The sequence below is a fragment of the Neofelis nebulosa genome, chromosome 2 (assembly GCF_028018385.1).
Source record: "Neofelis nebulosa isolate mNeoNeb1 chromosome 2, mNeoNeb1.pri, whole genome shotgun sequence".
NCBI classification, from domain to species: Eukaryota; Metazoa; Chordata; class Mammalia; order Carnivora; family Felidae; genus Neofelis; species Neofelis nebulosa.
Window position 1 is genome coordinate 163,626,071 of NC_080783.1, and position 27,006 is coordinate 163,653,076.

At 36.4% G+C, this 27,006-nt stretch overlaps 1 long non-coding RNA gene across 2 annotated transcripts in view; it reads right to left on the reverse strand.

Annotated features, from left to right (window-relative positions):
• LOC131504567 (uncharacterized) overlaps nt 1-25,802 on the reverse strand; it is an 86,301-nt gene extending 60,499 nt beyond the window's left edge. The window contains exons 1-2 of one of the 2 annotated variants that reach the window (XR_009258058.1): nt 25,624-25,802; nt 519-754 (exon numbers count right to left, since the gene is read on the reverse strand). This is a non-coding gene — a long non-coding RNA (uncharacterized LOC131504567). The remainder of the gene's footprint in view (nt 1-518; nt 755-25,623) is intronic. The other variant, XR_009258059.1, reaches the window with a different exon arrangement.
• Between the last annotated feature and the right edge of the window lie 1,204 nt (nt 25,803-27,006).

Sequence of the window (27,006 nt, forward strand, 5' to 3'; positions counted from 1 at the left end):
AACAGATGGGGAAGGTAAAGGGTAAGAAAAAATCAAATAGCAATGCTAAGAAATAAAAATCACAGTTACAAAGATAAAGAATGCCTTCAACTGGCTTATCAGCACACTTGACACAACCAAGGATAGTTACTAGATATCACCCAAACTAAAACACACAAAGAAAGAGCTAGAAAGGGAAAGCAAAACAGAGGATGCAAGAGTTTTAAGACTCCAACATACATGTAATAGTAATTCCAGAAGAAAACAAAGAAAAAGAGTTGAAGAAATATTTAAAGACATAATGGCTGAAAATTCTCCAAAAAGATTAAAGGTATCAAACCACAAGCCTTGGAAGCTCAGAAAAACAGAAAGGATGTAAAAATTACTAATTAAATTAAATTAACACATCTAGACACATGATACTGAAAATGCTAAGCACAAAAGATAAAAAGAAAATCTTGAAATCATCCAGAGAAAAGGCACATTATATAGAGAAAAAAAAGATAAAAAACACACCAGACATCTTGTCAGAAACTTACCATGTCAGAAAAAGATAGAGTGACATTTTTAAAAAATATTTATGTCTTTATTTTGAGGGGTGTCTGGGTGGCTCAGTTAGTTAAGCATCCGACTTCTGCTCAGGTCATGATCTCATGGTTCTTGAATTTGAGCCCCTGTGGGTCTTTGTGCTGACAGCTCAGAGTCTGGAGCCTGCTTGCGATTCTGTGTCTCCATCTCTTTCTGCCCCTCCTCCACTCGTGCTCTGTCTCTTTCTCTTTCAAGAATAAACATCAAACGGGGCGCCTGGGTGGCGCAGTCGGTTAAGCGTCCGACTTCAGCCAGGTCACGATCTCGCGGTCCGTGAACGATCTTGCGGTCCGTGAGTTTGAGCCCCGCGTCAGGCTCTGGGCTGATGGCTCGGAGCCTGGAGCCTGTTTCCGATTCTGTGTCTCCCTCTCTCTCTCTGCCCCTCCCCCGTTCATGCTCTGTCTCTCTCTGTCCCAAAAATAAATAAAAAATGTTGAAAAAAAAAAAATTAAAAAAAAAAAAAGAATAAACATCAAACAAAAAATAAATAAAGAGATAAATAAGTAAATACATAAAATGTATATTTATTTATTTTGAGAGAGAGAGTGAGCAGGGATGAAGGGGGCAGAGATAGGGAAATAGAGAATCCAAGCAGGCTCCACACTGTTAGTGCAGAGCCCAATGTGAGGCTCAAACTCACAAATTGTCAGATCATGATCTGAGTCGAAACTGACAGACGCTTAAGTGACATTTTTAAAAGGCGGAAAGAAACTGTCAATCTTCTATATCATGAAAATATCGTTCAAAAATAATAAGGAAACAAAGACTCCAACAAACAGCAACTTAGAAAACTCATTAAAAGCATACTGAAAGACAAGAAATGTTAAAGAAAATTCTTCAGGAAAAAAGACTACAAAACAGAAGTTCAGATCTACACAAAGAAATGAAGATTCCTGGAAATGGTTAAAATAAAGATAAATATAAAAGCCATTATTTTTCTTTCTCTTTTAATTCGTCTAAAATATCATTGACTCTCCAAAGTAAAAACAAGCAATGTATTTTGAGTTTAAAACACATGTGAAATCAAAGTATATGAGACAACAATAGCACAAAAGGTGAACAGGAGATATTGATAAAGTAGACTGCGATTAATTTAAGATGTATATTGTAAACCCAAAGGTAATTATTCAAATAAATTAACATGAGATGTAGAAAAAATAAGTCAATAGTAGAGATAAAATATAATCTTAAAAAATACTTAATTCATACATAAACCAAAACAGAAGAAAAAGAGCAAAAATATATGAAAACAACAGCGATATGGTAAATATTAATGAGACCATAACAATACTTATAGTATATAAGTAATAGGATACATATGACATAAACACAAAAATTCAAATCAGATATTGTCTGATTGTGTTAAAAAACAAAACACACTATGTATAAGGAACCCATTATTAAATATAAATACTTAGAAATATTACAAGTAAAGGCATATTAAAACATATAGTATGCACACACTAACCAAGAGAAAGCAACAGTAACTATATTAATATCATACAATGCACAATTCTGAGCAAAGACTGTTACGAGGGATGAAGAGGAGTCTTACATAATGATAAAGGGCTCAATTCACCAAAAAAGACATAATAATCCTATAATTACGCACCTAACAGTAAAGCTTCAAAATACATGAAGGAAAGAATGAAAGGAGACATGAACAAATCTACATTTATCATTGGAGAGTTCAGTACTCTTCTCTAAATAACTGACAAAACAGGACAATGGAAAATCAGAAAGGATATGGAACATCTGAATATCACTAAAAATCCACTTGACCTAATTGCCATTTATAGAACATAAAACCAAAAAGCAACAGAATACACATTCTTCTCAAATACACATAGAACATTCACCATGTTAGCCCATATTTGGGTAGATAAACCAAACCTCAACGAATTTAGAAGAATTTAAATCATACAAAATATGTGTCCTGATCATAATAGAAATAAACCAGAAATCAATGACAGAAAGATATCTGGAAAATTCCCAGCTACTTAGAAATTAAGCAACATTCATCTATATAAGCCACATGTCAAGGGAGAAGTCACAAAGACTAAAGAATATTTAGAGATGTACAATAGAAACATCAATAACAGCTGCAAGATGTGACAAAGCAGTGCTTGGGGTATGTTTATAGCATTAGATTCTAGAAAAGATGAAGAGGAATAATTACATCGAACCAGACCAACCAAAAAATATATATATAACACAAATCTTAGTTGCATTTGGTGCCATTGCATTTTTGTTTAATTTTCCTTGAATGATTTTCTGCTCCCTGCCATCAAATATCCTTAACCAGAATAAGGATAGACACATAATATAAACAACCCTGGAAAAATACAATCCCATGGGAATATTAGGATTCATGTTTAGTTGAAACGATTTAGGGAGAATACATATTCAGTTAACTTAATTTGTTTCATTTAAAACAAATTAGTCTCCACGGGGAAAATGTGCCTATATGAATATACTTCTTTTTGTTTAATGCTTATTTTATTTTTGAGGGGTTGGGGGAGGGACAGAAAGAGAGAGACACAGACTCTGAAGCAGGCTCCAGGCTCCGAGGTGTCCGCACAGAGCCCGATGCAGGTCCGGAACTCACAAACCAGGAGATCATGACCTGAGCTGAAGTGGGATGCTTAACCAACTAAGCCACCCAGGCGCCCCAATGAATATACTTCTTAATGAACTGGTATTACATTTTAAATTAATACTGTTTAAAGTAATGTTACTAGAGAATAATTGAAATAGAAGAGGCCATTTTTTTATTTCATAAATTCTGCAGATGAAATCATTTTACACAAAACTACATATTTCTATAATTTTTAAGTTATTTGACTGCTCTAAGGGGAGAAATAGCTAGTAAAGAGAAAATGAGTGGTGTTTGGAAATGATAGGGGAAGCTAAAATAATCCTAATATGCTAATCAGTCACCAAGATGTGACAGTCTTTGTACCATATCTTAGCAAGGAATATGAACAAGACCAAAAAACAGTTTCTTCAATCTAGAGATACCAATCTAATTAAAAAGACAGGAATGCTTCATGTAGATAAAACCAGAGAACAGAGACAACATTAGTAGGGGATTTTTGAGAAAACAAAAAAACAGGGGGAAAAAACTTGTATGAAGAGATAATACTAGAAAAGTAGGTTATGATCATTAAATGTTAATTTAAAGTTTTGAACAATAATCTGTAACAAGGATAGATTGTTTAGACTGAAAATTCTAGCCACTTTCCTGTGGGCCTATATGATGGTTAACTTTATGTGTCATTTTGACTGCACAACAGGAGACCCAGATCAAACATAATTTCTGGGTATGTCTGTAAGGGTGTTTCTGGAGAAGATTAGCATTTGAATTGCTGGACTCAATAAAGAAGACTGCCCTTCACAAAGTCTCTAGGCATCATACAACCCTTTGAGGGCCTAAATACAACACAAGGTGGAGGAAGAAGGGATACATCCCTTTTCCCGCCAGCCTGCTTGAGCTGAGATCTCATTCTTCTACCCTTGGACTGGAATTTACACCATCAGCTTCAGGCCTCGGAGTTGGACTAAAATTCAGCAACTGTCTTTCCTGTATCTCTAAGTGGTAGATGGCAAATTGTGACACTTCTTGCCTCCATGATCCTGTAAGCCGATTTCACATAATAAATTGCATTTTCTCTCTCTCTCTCTCTCGATATCTATATCTATATCTATATCTATATCTATATCTATATCTATATATAGATAGATATATGAGTGGTATCTATAGATAGATAGATAGATAGATAGATATCTAGATCTAGATATCACCAAATCTGTATCTATGTCTATATCTTTGCCTATGTCTCAGTCCTGTTTTCTAGAGAACTCTGACTAATACAGCCTTTTTTATCCACTTGCCTCTTAGTGGCTGCTCTTTTGAATATACTTGAACAATAGCCTCACAAGGAAAGACACTATCCCAATCCAGTGTTTTTCCTGAGACTCACTTCTACATTAAATAAGATTTTTGAGAAAGACCTAGCACCTCACTGTTCTCTCCTTCAAGGCTGTCAATTAAATTTTCTTGCTTCAGCTTGGGGGTATACTAACATTAGCCTAACATTTCCATTTCTTTAAGATTCAAGGTTGTGAGATTCAGTCAATTTGAATTTCAGGCCATTGGCAGAGAGCACCTCTCATACCAAATTGTATATATAGTAGATGAAGTGCAAAAAGAAAAAAGTCTCATAAGTTGGTGACTTTCTTTGTTATAAGACTAACAAAATGATTGATTTGACCTGCACAGCTAGACCACTGGACGTTCTATGGGTCCAACAACATGGTAGAGGTCTGTCCCAGTCTAGATATGGTTTAGTACCATGTACTGGTCAATTGTGACTTCTAGGACAGCCCCAGTTACCTGGTAAGATTAGGCTTGGAAAATACTGGGATGCAGGGATCTACCTTCTACCTGTTACCTTCCTGCTTCCCAAAGAGAGCTGCTTGCTAGTGTTCCATTTTCCTTACCTCCCTTCTTTACCACCCATTTTTCCAAGAAGATAAGTACTTTCTCCCACCCTGTTTGAGAACTTTTGTGAAAGGCAGGAGCCAATTGCCAATAGCATTATTTCTGAATTCGTGTTAGCGACATAAATTATAATATATATCATCAACAAGGTGGATTTAACCAATAATGCAAGTATGATTAATATTGGGCAAAAAAATTCTGAATATATTCATCATGTAAATAGATTAAAGTAAAATAAAACATTTGACACAAAATGCTAAAATGATGAAGAAAGACCTTCACCTTCAATAAAATCCAATACTTACTCATGATAGAAACTCTTAGGGAGCAAGAGATGAAGTGTCTTTTTTTTTTAAAACTGTATAAAAATATCTTCTAAAAATACAGAACAAGCATCATGTTTTATGGTAAAAGATTGGAAGTATACTCCTTAGTAACGGTAGCAAGATAAAAATGTTATTTACACCACCACTACTAAACAATTCAAATTGGAAACCCAGTCAGAAGAATGAGCTAAAGAAAAGAAATATAAATTTAGGAAAGCAAAGAAAGCAATTATTCTTTGTAGATGATATTATCTATAAAGAGTGTTCAAGAGACTCTACAGAGAATCTACGAAAACTAACAAAGAGTTCAGAAAGCTATTGGATTCAATATATATAAAACCTGTAAATAAATGGTGATATACCACATGTATAGGTGAGAAGAATCAATATGTTTTTAAAAAGCCAGGCCAACAATATTTTTAGCAAAATTACCAAGCTGATAATGAAACTCATACGATGAGAGGAAGACAAAGAATAGAGAAGTACATTATGAACAGCAACAACAAAGAATAGGGAAGAGGTGTGGGGAGGACTTGTAGCAGCAAAGATCAAGAAAGAGAATTCCTAAGGTAATTGGAGCACAGCAATTTTGGTGTAGAGATAGAAATATAGAATACAGGTCTCAGAAAAGAGCCAAGCATTTATGAAAACCTGTGAGAGATATGGTATTATAAATCATAAGAAGAAAAGGTGCATGTATGTGGGGGGAAATTATATAAATGGAAAAAAATAGAGTTAAATGCTTATTTCATATCCCACATGAAAATAAAACATAGAGTCAATAACTATATACAGAAAGACAAACCTTTGAAACTATTATAAGGAAACCGAGGGGTGAAGTTCAAAGGAAGACTGTAGAGGAACAGGATAGTTTTTGACTTTCCAAACTCCCCTACAAAAGAAACAAAGCAAAGAGTATAGCAAAACAAAGCAGCCAAATCTAAACAAAACTAAAACAGCAAAACTAAACAAGTTCTCTCTAACAACCTCAACATTGAGGAACTGAGAGCAAACTGACTACAACGGTTGTACTGGAGACTGTGAGGGAGTAAGCAGAGAAGGTGAAAATTTTCTGACAGCTGAGAAAGCAGAAGGACTCAGAAATTGAATTGTCCAAGAACCCCAGATTGAGGGATCCATTCTGGAAAGCTCATGGGTCCTTCTTAGAACAACACCAAAAGTGGGAACTGGTTTCACAGACTCCAAGCCGTGGGTGAGTGCAAAGGGACAGCAAAAGGTCAGATGGTATGGGTCAGTTTGTACCCTATAAAATTTTTAAATAAAACAACTAAAGTTCCTTTGTAGGACAAAGACCAGCCTCCCGGAGAGTCTTCTGGGAGTAGAATGCAAACTGAGCAGGATAAAGACACTAGGACTAAATGAAAGAAAAGATCTAGGTAAAAGTACGGGAGGAGAACAAAGAAGGTGGGTCATAGAAGTGTAAATCATGTATTTGACCACTCTGCAATAATAAGATGTCGTTTTACAACTGTGAAGCTAGGAAGATGCTGGCCAACACTCCTCTTCTGAGAAAAAAAAAATGATTTCACTTAAACATGGACAAGAGAAAACACTGTGATCAAGAGAGATAAAAGAAAATAATGCACAGAATCAAATAGGAAAACATATTTTGAAGAACATAGAATTAAACATCATGTATTCACATAAGAATAGATAGGCAAAATTTAAAAATACAAAATAGATCCAATTTCATATGAAAATTTAGTATATGCCAAAAGCAGCATCTGAAATCAGTGGGAAAGATAAACTTTTTAATAAATGGTATTAGAACACCTACAGGTCTATATGGGGGGAAAGATTTGGTGCCTTTTTCATACGTTGCAAAGGGTAAATTCCAGTTAAAATAGATATTAAAATTTTAAAAAATAAAACCACACAAATACTAGAAGACATTCTTAGAGAAGAATGCACACTTACAAAATGAGAACATCCAGTATATTATCTATATTATATGCAAGTTCATTATAAAAACTATATAAAATTTGTTTTGCACCTTGCAATTACAGAATGACTTCATGTTTGTTAACTGATGACACTTTTTGCATTCATCTTTTGAGGTAAGTAGAGACATGGTATCATCCCTTGCAAAATATAGGAGGTGAGATTCAAGGAAACTGTCCCTGGTTATATAGCCAGGAATTAATGGAGCTGAAAAAAAAAAGTACATTGTGAATCCAGAAATACGTGTTTCTCCTATTTCATCATGCTGATTTTCCTTTTCTTTATGTTCTATTTGCCTCTTAAAAATATTATTTTCTTCCCTTTACTTTCCTTCCTCTTTCTTCTTATTTTACTTTTTTCTGGTTAGAGAGAAAGGTACTGTGAAAGATAGGTGGGGGTGCCTGGGTGGCTCAGTCATTTAAGTGTCTGTCTCTTGATTTTGGCTCAGGTCATGATCTCATGGCTCATGAGATTGAGCCCCGCATAGGGGCTAAGTGTGCTAAGTGTGGATCCAGCTTGGGATTCTCTCTCTCCTTCTCTCTCTGCCCCTCCCCTACTCATGCACGCATTCTCTAAATACATACGTACAGGGGCGCCTGGGTGGGGCAGTCGGTTAAGCGTCCGACTTCAGCCAGGTCACGATCTCGCGGTCCGTGAGTTCGAGCCCCGCGTCAGGCTCTGGGCTGATGGCTCGGAGCCTGGAGCCTGTTTCTGATTCTGTGTCTCCCTCTCTCTCTGCCCCTCCCCCGTTCATGCTCTGTCTCTCTCTGTCCCAAAAATAAATAAAAAACGTTGAAAAAAAAAAAATTTAAAAATAAATAAATAAATAAATAAATACATACGTACATATATACATACATACATACATAATTTTAAAAAAGAAAGATAAGTGGATGGGTACAAAGGAGGGTCAATGAATAGCGGCATAAATTACTAGATATAAAGACAGAAGAATAGAAAGATAAAGGGCTCAAAGACGAGTATGTAGTATGTAAGTGATATGTCATGGAAAAGAAACAATAAACTTATCTATTCTTAACCTGGACTATGAGGTGTTAAGGAGAGCCATGTTCTACCACTAACATTATCTGGGAAAATAATGATTAGAGTAGGCTTTTGTGCATTCCCACATAATCTTCATGCTTCCATAGTATGTCCAGAGAAGTAAAGGATGTTTTCCAAACAAAATTATATCATGGCTGCTGGTTTGTAGGAAAACAGAAAATAACAATTACTATTACTATTACTATTACTATTACTATTACTATTACTATTACTATTATTTCATTTCTGCTATACTATTTTATGATCAAACCATGACCATTAGTGAAGTATGGCTGTGGCCCCCACTTGTCAAAATGCTAGGGATGATTTCCTAACTTGGGTATGAACTGTGAATGATTGTTTCTGGCAATGACACATTATTGATCACTTGTTGCCAAGAGTAATTTGCCATTTATTGAAGTTACCAGGAATAATTTGCTTTTACTAACAAGTTTTGTGAGATTTAATTCTTTGGTCTTGGCTCCTTCAGTTAAAACATGTTATCTATTGTTATTCCCAGGATCTTTTTGAGAGGCCCATAAACAATTTCAATAACCATTATGGCTGGTGGGACGATTGCACCCGCCAGCCTGATAATCAGGCACTGATTTTGTGTGGTCTGCTGAGGAAGAAAATGTGTTTCTTCCATTCATTCAAACTATCAAATGTTGTCTTTGCCAATTGCATTTTGAGTCATTAACAGACACTGATTGTTATTATAGAACAGTTACTTAGCTGTGCAATTGCCAGATTACTGTGTCTACAATATTGAGTACAGAACATGACTTCCAGCTAGAATTGTGGTACTTGGCTGTGCTGTAGAGATGAGGCAGTTACTTCATGAAGTGATTGCCTGAGTCTGTGGATAGCCTCAGGAACTCAGCAAACAAACCTATAACTCAATAAGCGTTAAGTTTACACAATAGAAGTGCATCAGGTTCATAATCACTGGGCTCTACTTTTTATTCTCCTACTGTTCAGATGTATCTAAACAACAAAGTCAAGCTAAATATCCAGATAATTTATCTGTGACATGAGCGAAGAACCACTAGTTTTTCTTCGCCCCATAAAGAACATTTGGGCCTGAAAATAAATAGGGCAATTTTCTCAAAACTGCATTTCTTTTTTTTTTTAAGTTTATTTATTTATGTTGAGAAAGAGAACATGCAAGTGGGGAAGAAGTGAAGAGAGAGAGGGAGAGAGAAAGAATCCCAACCAGGGCTGCACCACTAGGGCAAAGCCCAATGCAGGGCTCAAATTCATGAACACAAAGATCATGACATGAGCTTAAGTTGGATGTTTAATTGATTGAGGCACCCAGGTGCCCCCAAAACTGCATTTCTTAAATCTCTTAAACCCATAGTGACCAAGAGAACTTGAAAGTAAATAGAGAGGCAAATTTATGGTAGGAGTCCCTAGAATTTTTCTTTTTTTGTTAGATAATGCAAAAACAAGATTTCAATATGGGGAAAAAATAGCCTTTATGTATCTCTGCATCAATCATTGAGTGTTAACTCTGTCCTCAGTACACATATATCATCATTTCTTATATTGATAAACATAAAGATTGGTTATTATCAATCAGTCAGTTAATCAGTGAGTCTGTCAGCTGGTCAGGATGTTATTCCCAGAAACAAGGATGGCTGGAGAAAGCTTAAAAGAACCTTATATTTAGAGGCACCTGGGTGGCTCAGTTGGTTAAGCGTCCAACTTCAGCTCAGGTCATGATTTCATGGTTGGTGAGTCTGAACCCTGCATTGGGCTCTGTGCTGACAGCCAAGAGCCTGGAGACTGCTTCGGATTCTGTGTCTCCCTCTCTCTCCGTACCACTCCTGCTTGTGCTCTGTCCCTCTTTGTCTTTTAAAAATGAATAAACAGGGGCGCCTGGGTGGCTCAGTCGGTTAAGCGGCCGACTTCGGCTCAGGTCATAATCTCGCGGTCCGTGAGTTCGAGCCCCGCGTCGGGCTCTGTGCTGACAGCTCAGAGCCTGGAGCCTGCTTCAGATTCTGTGTCTCCCTCTCTCTGACCCTCCCCCGTTCATGCTCTGTCTCTCTCTGTCTCAAAAATAAATAAACATTAAAAAAAATTTTTTTTAAATGAATAAACATTAAAAAAAAACTTTAAAAGAAAAAAAAGAGGGGCAGAGAGAGAGGGAGAGAGAATCCCAAGCAGGCTCCACACGATTAGCACAGAGCCTGATATGGGGATCAATAGAACCATGAGATCATGACCTGAACTGAAATGAAGAGTTGGATGCTTAACAAAGTGAGTCACCCAGATTCCCCAAAGATCTTCTAAATTGTATGTTTCCTGAGACCTCTTTTTCCAGGAAAATGGATAGATAAGTTTTTCCTTTTCCTCCCACCAAGTAGATGGACCACATATGAAAATGACCATAAGAAGACTCTAAAAAGTACAGAGAAGAGGAGAGAAGAGGCAGACTGGTTAAGAACCTTGAGGCCCATGGAATAACACCATGATGTGTTTCCCTTTCTACCTCATATATCCCAAACCTGAAGTTGAAGAAGTCAGCAACCTGGAAAAACCAATAGACAGACACATACAAAAAGCCCCAACTTTTTTTGGTCTACTCTTTTAGCAAAAAGACCAGGAAAGTCACAGTCAAGCAGGACAGAAAACTTTTAGACAACAACTGCTTTACTACAGCCAAATCACAGAAGAGCCATGGATCCATCCACACCCACACCACCAAAGGCTGAGTGGGGAGCCTAGACTTCCATCCATGATAGGCTATCACAAGATGTCTCACCACTCCTACAAGGGTAGTGTCAAAGAAGACCAAGTAAGGAGTCAGGAACTTCATCCCTGATCATCAATAACAAGCATACTTCCTCTTCCTTTCCCCTCCACTATCAGTGAAGACCATGCAGTGAACCAGAACTCCCATTTCCAATCAGCGATAATGAGAAGCTCTCTCTTCTGGTATCATTAGAGGGTAACAGTAAACCTCTATGTGGTAGTAATGAGGTGGCACAGCCCCTCCACAGCTTGAACAATGCCAGAGAAAGCCAGCTAAAACTGAATGCTTAAACAATAACCACAGTCTCATAGTACAACACAGATTCAGGTTTCAAAAAAAAATTACTTCTCACACCAAAAAACAGAAAAATCTCAAACTGAATAAAAAAAAAAAAAAAACATTAGATGCTGATACCAAAATGACAGAAAGTAGAATGATCTGACAAAAATTTTAAGCAGCCATGTTAACCATGCATTAATCAACAATTATGAACCTACTGAAAACAAGTGAAAAAAAAAATAGAAAACCTCAGCAAAGACATAAAAGATATAAAGACAAATCAAATGGAAATTTTAGAACAAAAAAGTATAATTGTTTAAGTACAAAGTGTAGGGGTGCTTGGGTGGCTCAGTTGGTTAAGTGTCCAAATCTTGATTTTGGCTCAGGTCATGATTTCATGGTTCGTGAGTTCAAGTCCCATGTCAGGCTCTGTATTAACAGCACAGAGCCTATATGAGATTCTCTATCCCATTCTCTCTCTGCCCCTTCTTCTCCCCCACTCATGTGCATGTGTGCACACACACTCTCTCTCAAAAATAAATACAATTTAAAAAAAGAAGAAATACAAAGTGTAGTGAATAGACTAGCCAACAGAGTGAATATGACAAAGGAAAGAATCCATGAACTAGAAGACAGAACAATAACAACTATCTAAGCTGAAAAAAAGAAAAAGTAGGCTAAAGTTAAAAAAAAAAATTGACAGAGCCTAGAGACCTGTGGGACAAAATATCTAACATTCACATTTTCAGGGTCCTGAAAAGAGAGGAGACAGGGGACAGAGCTGAACAGTGCTTGAAGAAATGATGGCCATAAACATGCCAAATTTGGAAAGGACCATAAACCTATACATTCAAGAAGCTGAGTGTACCCCCAAATAGTATAAATTTAAAGAAATTCAAGCCAAAAAATACCATGATTAAATTTCTGAACAATAAGCAAAGAAAAAAAAAATCTTGTAAGCAACCAGAGGGGGAAAACACCTTCCCTATAGGAGAGTAATTAGAAAAATAAGAAATATGTCATTAGAAACCAGAGTAATGAATGAAAAGAAGTGTCAGCACATGATCCTATACCTACAGAAAATGTCCTTCAGGACAAATCAAGACAGTGTCTGATGAAGGAAAACAAAGAATTTGTCACTAGCAGATACATCCTAAAAGAACGCCTAAAAGAACTTCTGTAAAAGAAAGGAAATGATAAAAGAACTTTGGGACATCAGGAAGAAAGAACACAGTAAGCAAACGTATGAGTAAATATAGGGTTTTTTTTTCTCCTCTTGAGTTATCTAAATTATGTTTGACATCTAGAGCCAAAATTGTTAACACCCTCTGTTGTCGTTCTAAATATATAAAAAGAGGAAACATGTTAGATGATTAGAAATGGAGAGGGTAAAGAGATATAAAGGAAGATAAGATTTCTGTACTTCACCCAAACTTGTAAAATGATGACATCCATAGACTGTGGTAAGTTACGTATATATATAGTGTAATACATAATGCAAGTATTAAAAAAGCTTTACAAGAAGATATGCTCAAAGACATATAGGCAAACCTATATGAATCTATAGAATTCTAAACAATGTTCAAGCAACCCATCACAGATTGGAAAGCGAAAACAGAGAAATAAAAAAAAACCAGTACAAACAAAATTAAAATTAAAATGGCAGACATAAGCCCTGGCGCAACAATAATTACATTACAATACATGATCTGAATACATTAAAAGAGATTGACAGGGTAAATTAAAAAATACCCAACTATATGCTATCTACAAGAACCTCTCTTTAAAGTAACAATGTAAGTAAAACCTTGGTTTGCAAGCATAATGCATTCCATAAACATGCTTGTAATCCAAAGCACTTATATGTCAAAGAGAATTTCAAGAACCATTGGCTCAGTTGTGATCATGTGATGTTCGGCATCACGTGTTACTCATATTGCAAGCCATCGCCCATTTATCAAGTTAAAATTTGTTAGAGATGTTTGCTTGTCCTGCAGAACACTCACAGAACAAGTTACTTGCAATGCAAGCTTTTACTATAGTCAGGTTGAAAATAAAAGGATGGGAAAAAAACAAACACTAATCAAAGGGGGAAAAAAGGAGCTGGATAACATCAGATAAAGTAGACTTCAGAGCAAAGAAAATTACCAGAGACAAAGAAAGATGTAATATAATGATAAAAGGCTCAATCTATCAAGAAGACATAAGAATCCAAGATGTATTTTCTCTACATCAAACATCAAAGCTACAAAATACATGAAACAGAAACTGAAAGAATTTAAAGGAGAAATAGATAAATCACACATATAGCTGTAGACTTCAATACCTCAGCAATGGTACAATAGCTAGACAGAAAATCAGCAAGGATATTCAACAACACAACAACGCCATAAACCAATGGATTTGGTCAGCATTTATAGAAACCCTCCCCCAAAAACAGAAAATGAAGTATTCTTTTCAAATAACCACAGAACATACACCAACATAGACCATAACCTGGAGCATAGAACAAAGCTTAACAAATTTTTAAAAATTAAAATCATACAGCGTGTGTTCTCTGGTAACAAGAGAATCAAATTAGAAATCAGTGACAAAAGATAACAGGAGAAGAACTATATATTGTAAACTAAATAACATACTTCTAGATAAAACATTGGTCAAATAGGAAGTCTCAAAGAAAATCAAATACATTTAACTGAAAGAACACAAAAACATAGCATTCGGGGTTTGTAAGATACAACTAAAGCAGTGCTGAGAGAGAAATTTATATCATTTAAATGCATATATTAGAAAAGAGAGTTTCAAATAAACAATCTAGCCTCTACCTCAAGAACCTAAAAAACAAAGTTGAAACAAACTCCAGAAGAAGGAAATAACAAAGATAAGGGCAGAAATTAATGAAGTTGAAACCAGAAAAAAAGCAACAGAGAAAATCAATGCAACAAAGACTTGGTTTTTTGAAAAGATCATTTAAGTTGACAAACTTCTAGCAAGTGTGACAAAGAAAAAATGAAAAGATACAAATTGCCCCTACTGGGTAATCAACAGGGGATATCACTACAGGTCTTAGAGAATCAAAAGGATAATTTAAAATGGTACAAACAGCTCTGCACTCAAAATTTTGACAACCATGAATAAATGGGTCACTTCTTCAAAAAACACAAACTACCACAACTTCCCAGTATGAGATAGATCATTAGAAAGGGCCTCAAACTATTAAGGAAATTGAGTTCATAGTTTAAAAACTTTCCCCCCAAATCTCTGGGCACAGATGGTTGCACTGGAAAATTTTATTGAAAGTTTAAAGAATTAACACTATATAGTCTCTTCCAGAAGATACAACAGGTGAAAATATCTCCAAATTCATCTTAGGAAGCTAGTATTGCCCTGATACCAAACCAGACTAAGACACTACAAAAAAAGAAAACTATAGACCAAGATCCAAGTTCTGGTACCACGGTTGTTATCATGTTGTTCTGCATTGTACTACTACTAGATGCTACCAGTGGGAAACTGGTAATATGTAGAGATCTTCTTCATTATTTCTTATAACATGTGAACCTAAAGTATCTCAAAATAAAAAAAATTTCACATACAAAAAATTGCTTTTTCTGGGCCTCATATTCTGAAATATTTTTAATGAATAAAATTATAAGTAATCATTCTTTTTCCAATTTTAATTAAACAAACAAATTTCTCAGTTGGAACCAACAATCTTTTCCAATATCAATACCAAGATGAAGAAACTGAGATCCAGAAAAGTTGCATGTCTTGATCAAGTTTAATGACACCTTCACTACTGAATTATGACAGAAGTCCATGATGCCCAATTCACACTTTCTACCAAAATATCAGATTGAACTATATAAAATGACCAATATTGAGTCATTATTATCTATAAAAAGGTGCAACCCAGTGTATAATCTCTCATCATGGAAAAGACTTCAAATGTTGCTGTATTTTCAAATAAGCATTTATTTAGTATCCACTCCATATTTAATTAAGTATAAGATATTTCACTCTAGGGGCCCCTAGGTGGCTCAGTCGGTTAAGCATCTGACTCAATTTCAGCTCAGTTCATGAACTCACCATTCATGAGTCAAGCCCTGCCTTGGGCTCTGTACTCATAGCTCAGAGCCTGCTTGGGATTCTCTCTCTCCCTCAGTCTCTACTCATACCCCACCCCAACTCATGCTCACTCTCTTTCTCTCAAAATAAATAAATAAACTTAAAAAAAAATTAAGATATTTCACCCTAAGGAATATGTCATTTAACTTTCCTCTGATATTATTGTGGTAGAATCCACTCCCTATGGAAAGAAAAAAAAAAAAGAAAGAAAAGGAAAAAAACAAAAACAAACAAACAAAAAACTTCAAGGTAACCTGGCTATGCACCTACATGACGACATCCCTCATGACCCTGTAAACTGAGACTACTTAATCAGACTACATGTTTGTGTGTGTTACCATATATAGGAGACAAAAAAATAGAAAATGTATTTAAAAACAAAACTATGCCACGGGATATTCAGGGCTCAATTCTGATATTCAGGGCTCAACCCAACTGAGTGGTGCCGGCAGGAATAACGTTGCTTCCTGGAAAGAAAAGCCTTGGTGTCATGACTCTCTGTGTGAGAATCCTGCTACATTACTAGTATTGTTTCCAGGACCTGAAATCCCTCAGGAATGACCCAAAGTTTCATTTCCCCCATCCTACCCTGAAGTCCTCCATATCTCTTGTGTCCTACCATGTTGATAGATTTGATGTCACTGGATGGGTTTCTCAAAGCACCAAAGAAGCTGAAGGACTACCACTTGACCTATGCTCATCCAGAGGCTTGGCCCCTGGTCCAATCCAAAGTCTTCTAAGAAGCTCTAGGTCTAAATAAGTGTAAGACTCCCCAGGGCTTCTGAGAACCTCCCAGACTGAAAATTATTCCTAGTGCTCCTTTTTGTTTCAGAGTAGGATTAACTCTAAGTGGCCAGGGACGGGTGTTTGAGAGGATGAGGCCCCAGTATCAACCTGTCCTGGGAGTTATTCACAATGGGGGGCATTTAGGGCATTTAAAGAAAGAGTCCAGGGCCTTTCCATTAGGCAGTCTCAATGCCACCACAATGCATTGCTTCCTGGTGATCCTGAGAACACACTTCTACCTACCTACTTAGGTTCTTATTTGGCAGCTGCCTCTTCGTGGGCCATAATAAATACAGACCAGAACAAATAACCTGGGTGCTCATCCCAGCTGTGTTTGTGAGCAACAGTGTGACCTTAAGCACCAACTTAATTTTTCTTAGCCTTTCTTGCTTGGCCGATAAAGTAGTGAAAATACTGATATAATAATCTAATAAGATAATGCTATGTTTTCCAAACCAGAGTATGTTCATTATTCATGATATATGAGATGATTTTAGGTGGTCTGTGATCAATATATTTATCTTAAGTACTTTTACCTTCCATTTAGGAGAAGACAAATGGTTTCCTATTTACAGTAAATTCCCTTTAAAAAAATAAATGTGTATACATTTTTCAAAATTTAAAGTCATTTAAAGGAAAATATTAAGTACATAATATTATAGGAAACACATGGATGTGACAAAAATAACTTGTGTTATTAGAAATACCAAGTTAACAAATGTTGCACGTGTCAATGTATGAGAGCTTCTCTGGTCATTCCAACACTGTGATCAAAAGCAGTGGTGCATGCCTGAATTATCCATATGTCCACTCATCTTGACAAAATTTATGAGTTAATTGCTTCACTTTCCCTTTCTCTTTGCCAATGTATACAGTCCTAGAGCCTGCACTCACCAGAAACTTCCCTAGACTTCAAGATACATCACATCATATCACATCATTGGCTTCCTGTGACTTTCAGTGTCCAACATAAAGTCGTCACCTTTATCATCACCTGAACTATTATCACCTCATGTCACCCCCTTTAACCACTCAAGACCCATGTCATCCTGGTTAGCACTCTGCTCACTGACCTTGTCTACCATGCTGCTGCTACTCTGCACATGCCCAATTCATTCTGCAAGGTGCATTTCAAAACAGACTTGTGTCTAGAAATCTAGCAAACCACATCACTTTCATATGATTTATTAATTTCATAAGTTCCCTCACCCCGGCAGTGAAGAAAATAAACTATATTTAATTACAGGGTTAACTGAAGACTACACTGCTCACAGCCATCTCCCACATTCTATTTCTGTCAAGTGAGTAATAAAGTTGAAGGTCATGGTAGAAAGACAGAGATAAAGATGAACATCATTTCTTTTTCTTGTTTTCTTCCAGTTATAATGCCTCTCTCTGAATACCTTGCCAGACAGAGATGTAGCAACAGCTTCCTGGATGCCAGAGGGCAAACACTACATTCACCCTGGACGTGATCAAAAGAATATTTATTGACTGACTGATTGCTATTACTCAAAATATCCAACTTATAAACGGCCTTCACATAAATTGCTTTTATCTCCTTCGGTTTTCATGAAAACTCTGGGAAATAGCTAACGTCACCTTCCTTTAATAGAGAAGGGAAAAGAAGCTTAAACAAGGCAACGATGTAGCTAATTATGGCAGGACTTGGGTTTGGGTATGCTGCCTCCGGGTCCAGCAGGTTTATACTTCTTACATATCTCTACTGAGAGGGTCTCTGACATAAGCCATGGCCATAAAAGAGATATTAGTTAGTTTCACTATTCTTTGAGCCTCTTGAAACGAGGCAGCGAAGTTGATGTAAAGGTGCTTACTTGTAGATCAGATGGCTGACATCATTTGGCTTCTCTTATCCTCATTCTGTGGCTTTACTCCCCCATCCACTGTTCTCAGTGCCCTGGGCCTCCTTGCTATTCCTCAAACAGGTTAAAGCCAACTGTGCTCCCCACTGGCTGTCACCCCATCTGGAAATCTCCTCATGACCCCCTTTCTAAGAAGGACCTTATTGAAATAGCATCATTCCCTTCTCTTCTTATCACTTTCTCACCCTTCCCTGCTGTATTTTTTCCCATAGCTTTTATCACCATCTGGCATAGCATAAATTTTATTGATTTATTTGTTTGTTAATATGCCCTTCCCCACTAACATAAACTCCATTATGGCAAGGATTTTTTATTGCATTTACTACACTGTATTCCCACTCCCCAGTGACTGACACATAGCAGACATATAAATGCTGGCAGAGGGGGAAAAAAGAGATCAAGAAGAGCAAGAAGGGGGAGAGTGAGGGGAGGGAGGAAAGGATTTGAGTTCTGACTCCATCACCTAATTCACAGCTGGGTGAACATAAGTCACTTTACTTCTGGGACAGTTTCTTCCTCTGACAATGAAGTGTTTAGATTCAGTCACCTCTAAGATCACTTCTGACATAATGCTCCATAATTCTGTGCATTACGATTCTGTTTCCCTTGCTTACTGATTAGGTACAGGAAGATAAATAGTCATCACAAGGCAAAAGGCTGCACACATCAGTGAACTCCCCTTCCTGCTATTATCACTTATTAGTGTGCTGAACACAGCTAGCCTGATTCTAGGGTATGAGAGACCTTTCTATGTGGCAGTTTTTGAGAAATTTCAGGAAAGCTACCACTTGATAAAAAGTATCTTTCCCCCACAAGTTTCTGTTGATGTTTAAAATTCTAAGGTGAACAGCATTTCTGTGGACACCATCTCTTACCAAACTATAAAGGTCCCTCTAAAACCCTTATCAGTCTCTGATACATGTTAGGCAGCTCTGCAAAAAAGACTAGGACTTTTGGAATCAAGAAAACCTGGATGGGAAGCCTGGTCTGCCACTTAGAACAGACTACCAGAACATGACTACCAAAACTTGAGCAAATGATTTATTTCTCTAAAACTTAGCTTTGTAATCTATAAAATGGGGATAATGATAGTACTTGTTTTATATAGATTTTCTGAGGATTAAGTGACATTAAGTTTTTATAGAACTTAAGAAATGATCAATAAATTATAATTAGTATATTGCTTTTAATAGTATAAGAATAATTTTATCTAATCCCAGTGATCAGTTAACTTCTGGTGTTGGGTTTGTAAATAGGCACACTCTGGACAAAAGGAGGACATATAGATTCAGAATACAAGAGAAAATATTTCTTTCAGGATTCAAAAGTGCTAAAGGGCACCTGGGTGGCTCAGTCAGTTAAGCATCTGACTTCATGTCAGGTCATGATCTCATAGCCCGTGGATTCGAGCCCTGTATCGGGCTCTGTGCTGACAGCTCAGAGCCTGGAGCCTGCTTCAGATTCTTTGTCTCCCCCTCTCTCTGTCCTTGCCCCACTTGTGCTCTCTCTCTTTCTCTCAATAATAAATAAACATAAAAATTTTTTTTTAAATAGTGCTGGTATACTGGGAGGGGAGGCTGGGCAGTCTGGAGTCACAGAGATTCCATAAGGGAGAAAGGGATCAAAAGCAAATTGCAGTAATCACAGTCAGAATTATCACTTTTCCACTGATGTTTTAAACTTTTTGAAAATTACTGCCTTTTTGGTTAATCATGACCACAGATCACTGTAACTCAGGAGATGTCACATATCACCTCACAACAACTCAATGCAGCAGTAGCAGACAGAAAAGAATCCGGTTCTCCCTGAGGCAGACATGACAATCAATCAGTGGCCCTGAGTTCATGGTTCTGCCAGGAAACTTATCAACAAAGGTCAAAGTTGTTTGGGAAAGACCAAAAAAAGAAAAAGCACTGAAATCCTAGGCAGTGCCCACTCATTAATCAAGACTAAATGAAAACATTGTTTCTATGCCTAAAGCACTGACATCTTCTGTATAAACTACAACACTTTTATTTTAGTGATTACGTTATGTTTCAAAACTGATAGAATACCAAGGAAAAGGAGCGGGAAGTGTCCAGAAAAATAGCTTTGTCTCCAAAATAAAAAAGAACCAGTATAATTGGAAACTAAGGATCACTCTGAATTTCTGTCTCCTTATTAAGCCAGTTCCTGTTTTACTAAATATCATGAAAGTTTTTTTTCCATATTTTCTCAATGTTTTGCATCAGTTATCTGAGATGTGTAATATTCTATATTAGAAAACTATAACTGCACTTATAAATAATAAAAACCTTTAGGGCAGTAGAAACAGAAAATGACAGTCTTAAATGTCTTATCACTTGATAAACTGCAAATTTATGATGTGACCTCCTTCTAAAGAACTCATATTTGGGTTAGAACAATTCCTGATTCAATGTTTGACTTATGAATGGTTTTAACAATTTGAGGACTATTTTTCTCTGCCATAAAATAATTGCTTCATAGAATGAATATACAAATAACAATCATTTGGCAATTTACATAATGCTAATGACAGACATAGGCACTCTTACCTCTCAGGTCCTGCTGTACCCTATATGGGTGGTGGTACATTTCACATTGCATTTAAGCCCTTGAGAGCTGAAAGTTCTTAATTTCATCACTATCACGGTGCCTAGCACATATTAAGTACTCCATTGAATATCTTTTAAATTAATAATGAATAATGGATAAATTAGTCACTGGGAATGTGAAATTGTGTAAGGCTCAACTGATCTTGCAAGTTAGTTGGATAGTTAAGATACGCAAAATTAAATTACAATCCAAAGGTTGAATTAACCCAGAGGCTAAACTGTTCCAGGGAAGAGTACCTGGGCAGTAGCTACTGTGGAATGAGGAGAGGCAGATTAGTGTGCTAAGTAAGAATTTAGGCTCTGAAATCAAATGGAATAGGTTTGTTGCTTGACTTTACCATTTTCCAGCTGTGCAAATGTGGATAAATTACTCTCAAAAGACCATGAAACCATCGCACATTCTCTGAAATAAAAAGACAAAGGCTGAAGATATTCTTACTACAGCAAGAAAGAGTGAGACTGGCTAGGCACAGGCTCAGCTGGTCTTCCATAAAATTTGGGGAGGCATGCAGTTCATAGAGACTTTTAGGGGCATCTGTAGAAACCTGATTACTAGGTGTAAAAACTGCTGTTGATGGGTTAAAACTCAGCAATGTGTTTACTGGTGCAAGTCCTGAATGGCTAACTTTCAGAAGCAGAGGACTGGCCTTGATAAGTTGGCTTATGAAAGTGCATTCACTGTAAGTGACAAATTTAAAAACAGTTCTGTTGACTAATTGTTGCCATGGCTACAGAACAATTAATCTTACCTTTGTGAAAACTAAACCTTTCTAAATTTGAGTTTCTTTATCAATAAACTTCACAGAGGTTTCATAAGAATTGTAAAAGGTGATGCTCATAAAGAACATACGTTGTACTTGCCACATACTGAGTAGTCAATAAACTTATGTTTATATTTTCAAGATAGATGGAAGGCAATTTGTCTAGAATATATATAGAATTCCTATGAAATATGGTCTAAATGCTTTTGCCAGAACACCATAAAATACTGCTTTCTTCCCTCTCTACACTCTTGGTTAAAAAAAACAAAACAAAACAAAACAAAACAAAACAAAACTAACATGGTATTTTATTTGCAAGGTCTAACACTAAGGTTAAATGGGTTTGTATTGTGTAGGATTCTGCTTTCCTTCTGTTCTTAAGCTCACCTTAGATTCTGAAGGCATGAGATAAATAGAATGGATATATGCCAGGCTCTAGGAGAACATAGGGAGATGTGGACCGGATTATGGTTTCTAATTCTTCCCTCCCACCTTGCTATAAAATTGAACACAACCTTACAGTATCACTCACCAAGTAAAGAGTATGTTGCCCACCCCCATTGGCACTAATGTTGGTCATGTGAATTACTTTGGCCAACACACTGTAGCAGCTATGATATAAGCAGAGGTTTTAGGTTGCTTTCAGGATTTGGTTCAGAAGTTTGCATCTCTGCCATCCACCACGAAAGTAACATATGCTATCAAAGAAGCAAGGAGATCCATGGAGCAGATCTGCACCCAACATTCAGGCTGAGGCCAAACTCAGCTCATCAACAGATCCATGAGTGAAAAAAAAATTTGTTTTGGTGCTAAGTCACTGAGATTTTGAAGTTTGTTTTACCGAGAAAATTGACTACATAAGGGAAAGACATAAGGCAGAGCCTGGATTGTTATAGAATGGAAAAGAGAAATGGAGCAAACATGGGGAATGAAGAATCAGAGAAATAGATTAGCCTAAAAAAAATAATGCCATTATTTGGTTTTGCTTCAGCTGTAAAGGGAACATCAATAAATTAGTACTTTCTCTCTTCCTAGGTACAAAATAAAACTAAGATAGAGTAGTCACAAAGACTACAGTATAAGGCTTTCCAGGAAAGAAAGATACTCAGAGTAAAAACGAAAGGTGAGTACTCAGTGCCTGACATATAACAAGCTAGAGCACCAACAACTAAGAAGGATATGAGCTGGAAAACCAATCCCAAGATTGAGGAGGTTCTGAAAGAATAGAGAAGACCAAGAATCTAGGTTCTAGGACAGTCCTCTTATAAAGCATCTTAGCACACTACAGATTGGATTCAGTGCAGGATTAAACTCAATTTGTTATGTACATATATGGGAACAAAGGAGCAGATATTAAGTAAAAGCATAGATCTCTAATGCACTGCTAGAAAATATCAACAGATCGTAATTAGATGGGATGAATTTGGTAAGTATGAATGTCAAGGCTTGTCTGTTAAAAGCAAGCTAACTCTGGCAGAAACTATAAAGAAAATTTAAAACCACACTCCGTGATACCAATGTTTTCTTAGAAACAGATTCCAAGACTTCTGGGGATGAGTGATGTCACACTTTCAAAGTTTCTAAGTTAAGTTTCTTTGGTTGAAAGCAATATAATCTGACATTGGTTAACCTAAGGAAGGGGGAAATATATATACGGAGACATAGAGAGAAAGAGAGAATCTTACCCACATTATAGCATCAGATAATCAGGGCTTAAGTTAGAGCAGCTCTGAGCATCTTTACATGGACTAATGGAAGGCGTCATCTGGGCTGAACAAGCTGCAATTCTTTTTATCCTTGTGTCCTTCCCCATAAGTTTCCAAAACCCAGGCTACTGAGACTGGCTGCCTTAGTTTATGCCATGTCCCTTTGTACCATCAAGGTTGCAAACAATAAGGGAAGGATAAGTTTTCCAGAAAGAAATTGTAAATTGCACAAAAAGGGGGTTGGTGTGACCACATACTAGGTCACAAAAATAACGGACAATTCTTGTTTTGATTCTTTCATTAATTTGTATCTTGGAGTGCCTTGCTCAGTGTTTGGTCCATAGTGGACACTCAATAAATATTTTTTGAGTAAATATTGAATGAATGAACATAAAATGAATGATCTCAGGCCTGCTGACAATCCCTTTTTACAACTTCTATAAAATGGTTATGTTAATATCTGTCTTATCTTTTCATTTGTCTCAGAATAAATTGGGATGATATAAGAAATAATTTAGAAAATTTAATGATCTACACAAACAGAAGGGAGTTGAGTATTTTTGTCTACAATAACTTATATTTTGGAGGCACTTTTAATGGGTCAGCCACCATGCTAAGTACCTTACATAATTTCATTTGTTCTTCAAATCCTATGAAGTAGACGTTATTCATATAACACTCCACTGCTTCCGTTTTATACTTGCAGAAACTAAGGCTGGAGGGCCATAATATGATTTGTGCAAGATGTCAAAGTAAATGAGAGTAGGTGTTTGAATCCAAAAGCACATGACCTCAAACACCACACTCTTGACCATTGCATTCAGTAGGCATTCAGACTTTTCTGGTCCAGAAGGAACGTGCAGATTTCATAATCATCAATGTAAGCATGCGTTATCTTTTTTTAAACATGAATGTACAATACGAGAAAGTGGCAAATGATATAATTTAAGCCTCCCAGTTTAAGTTATGAAAATTAAATTACTATATGATGAAATAAAATACTATGTGCTTTATTTAGAGAGTGTTACCTCTGATTAAACTAATATTAAAACTCTGATCAAAACTCCAGCAGAATAGCTTTGATTATCTAGGTCAGATCCATTTCCATGAGAGTCCTGTTAATTTATAAGTGTTGAGCTAATTTCTTTTGTGAATAAGATTTTAATTTCAGATCCCAAGTGTTTGACAATGATAGACAAAACAAAAATGACCCTTTGAAAACAAAATATAAACTTAGTATAAATTATGCATGCCAGACAACATCTCATAAGTTTAGAACACTTTGCTCAAAAGCTTAGAATGCAATGAAATTAAACTGTTTATATTTGGGAATTCTGAACTTTTAGAAGAAAGGCTAAACTGGTCTCCATCAGCTCATCACTCTCTAAAACAGTTGATGTGCATTAAATGGCTATGAGATTTTTTTTTTTCCTTCACACTGTGTGATGGTGTTGTAATAGTTACAACTTAGGAAAAAGAGTACAAAGATATCCCCTGCTTTTCAGAATTTTTGCATTATGCCACTTCCCTTTTACAGAAAACCTATGTTAGTACCTATTTTCACTAATAGAAATCTGAAGAGGATTTTCACTCTTAGGAGAAAAGGTAAAAATTGAAAATAACATTCCTCATTTGTTTCAGAGAGAACCTGTTAGGCAGCGCACCTTGAACAGCGAGAATGGCGCCACCAAGCTCTTTCCCTGGGAACTACACTCAGCACCTCAGCAATAGCTGCCATAGTTCTGAACTGAGTCTGTGAGTCTGTGTTTATCTCAATTTATTTTGTGCTAGTGTTAGCAAAATGTGTCCTAGGTATCAGAAAAACCTAAAGGAGGTTATTTTGGGGGCCTGGAAGTGCTGAAAATTTTTTCCACATAAATTAATGGTGATTGCTTCTTCACTTTATACCATTTCAGCTTACAAAATTTTTCATCGGAACATTCTCCTGTTAGCGGGGGGAAACCTGTACTTTGTTCTCACTTCTGCATTTTTTTATAACATTCTCAACTTACCTCCACAGTCAAAGAAAAAGCAAATTTAGGACCCACTCTTCCCCCCGCTTAAACTTCTATTGCTAAAAGAAGACTTTGAAGCCTGCTTTAGAGGTTCTCTACATAATCTGAATTTGTTGGATAATAATTGAAACTTTCACTTTGGTTTGGCAAAATAGGATTTGTAGGATACGTTAATATGGCTTTTGAAACTGAGGAAGTGCTCCGAACTAGTAACTATTGATCAACTAGACTGCTTCCAGTTACCATTAACCAAAACACCAGTAAAAGTTCCTTAAACAGTCAAGACCTTTGTAACTCTTTTAACAAGAAGTCCAGAGGTAGGGAATCTCCAGAGTTGGTTAGTTCAGCAGCTGATTGAGCTCTGGCATCTTCCATACACTGATTTTCATCCTTGGGCATATGTCTTCTTGGTTACAAGGGAATAGCAACCGCTCCAGACAGCACACCTTCACAGCGCAGCCCCTGCCTGGAGGAAACAAAAATGTTCCTGACTTCTGCCTGCTCCCTTTTTCCAAATTCCCTCAGGCAGTGTGGAGCCTGCTTGGGATTCTCCGCCTCCCTCTGCCCCTCCCCTGCTTGCTCTCTCTGTCTCAAAACAAATAATTAAAAAAAAAAATAGTAAAAAAAAAAAAAGTAAGTTAGTCACAAGTGATTCTTTAAATTAATATTATCCTTCATGATTTTCAAAAGTATGTTACTTCTAGGAATCCATTTTCTAGAAATACATGCACATGTACACCTGTGTGTGTGTGTGTGTGTGTGTGTGTGTATAGGACCATTCACTGTCAAGTTATTGTAATCCTGAAATTTTAAGAGCAGTATAAACTCATCAGTAGAAGCAGAGTTAAATTAATTGCTATATATTCATAACGTAGAATTGTGGGCAGTTCTTTAAGAAAATTGGTAAATTTATATGCAGTGATGGAGAAGATGTATATCATAAATTATTCTGTTTTAAAGGAAAAATGTGGAACAATACTTACCCTATATTACATTTTTGCTTTAAAAAATACATGTGATATGAGCATAGAAAATCTCTGAAAGGATACACAGCAAACTGTTAACAAATTTGTAGAATTGGTATTAAGGAATAAAATATCTTAATTTTAACTTTATAAACTATGTAACTGGCTAAGTACTATGTTTATAATTTTAAATAGTCTAAAAAGAACCAAAAGGAAAATTTCAGAATATTGTAGCCATTATCCCACTGTTTTTTTCATTAGAGTGATTTAATAAAAGGTATTGTAGGGAAGCAGTACAGTGTAGTGATAAACAAACTGCCTGGGTTTGAACACCAGCTCCTCTACTTCTAACTGTACATGCTTGGGCAAGTTACTTAATAGCCCTGTTCCCCACTCATCTGTAAAGTGGGGATAATCACAGTACCAATAGAGATTGTTGTAAGAATAAAAGAAGGTACTGGGTGTCATATGTAAGAGATGAATCACTGGATTCTACTCCGGAAGCCAAAACTACACTGCGTGTTAACTAACTTGAATTTAAATTAAATACACACACACACACACACACACACACACACACACACACACACACATATAGGGAATAAAAGGAGCTAGCACATGAAACATTCTAAAACAGTTACCTGGAACATAGTAAGAGTTCAATAAATGCTAGCAACTAATAGAGAAGAGGTATAGAAAGGACA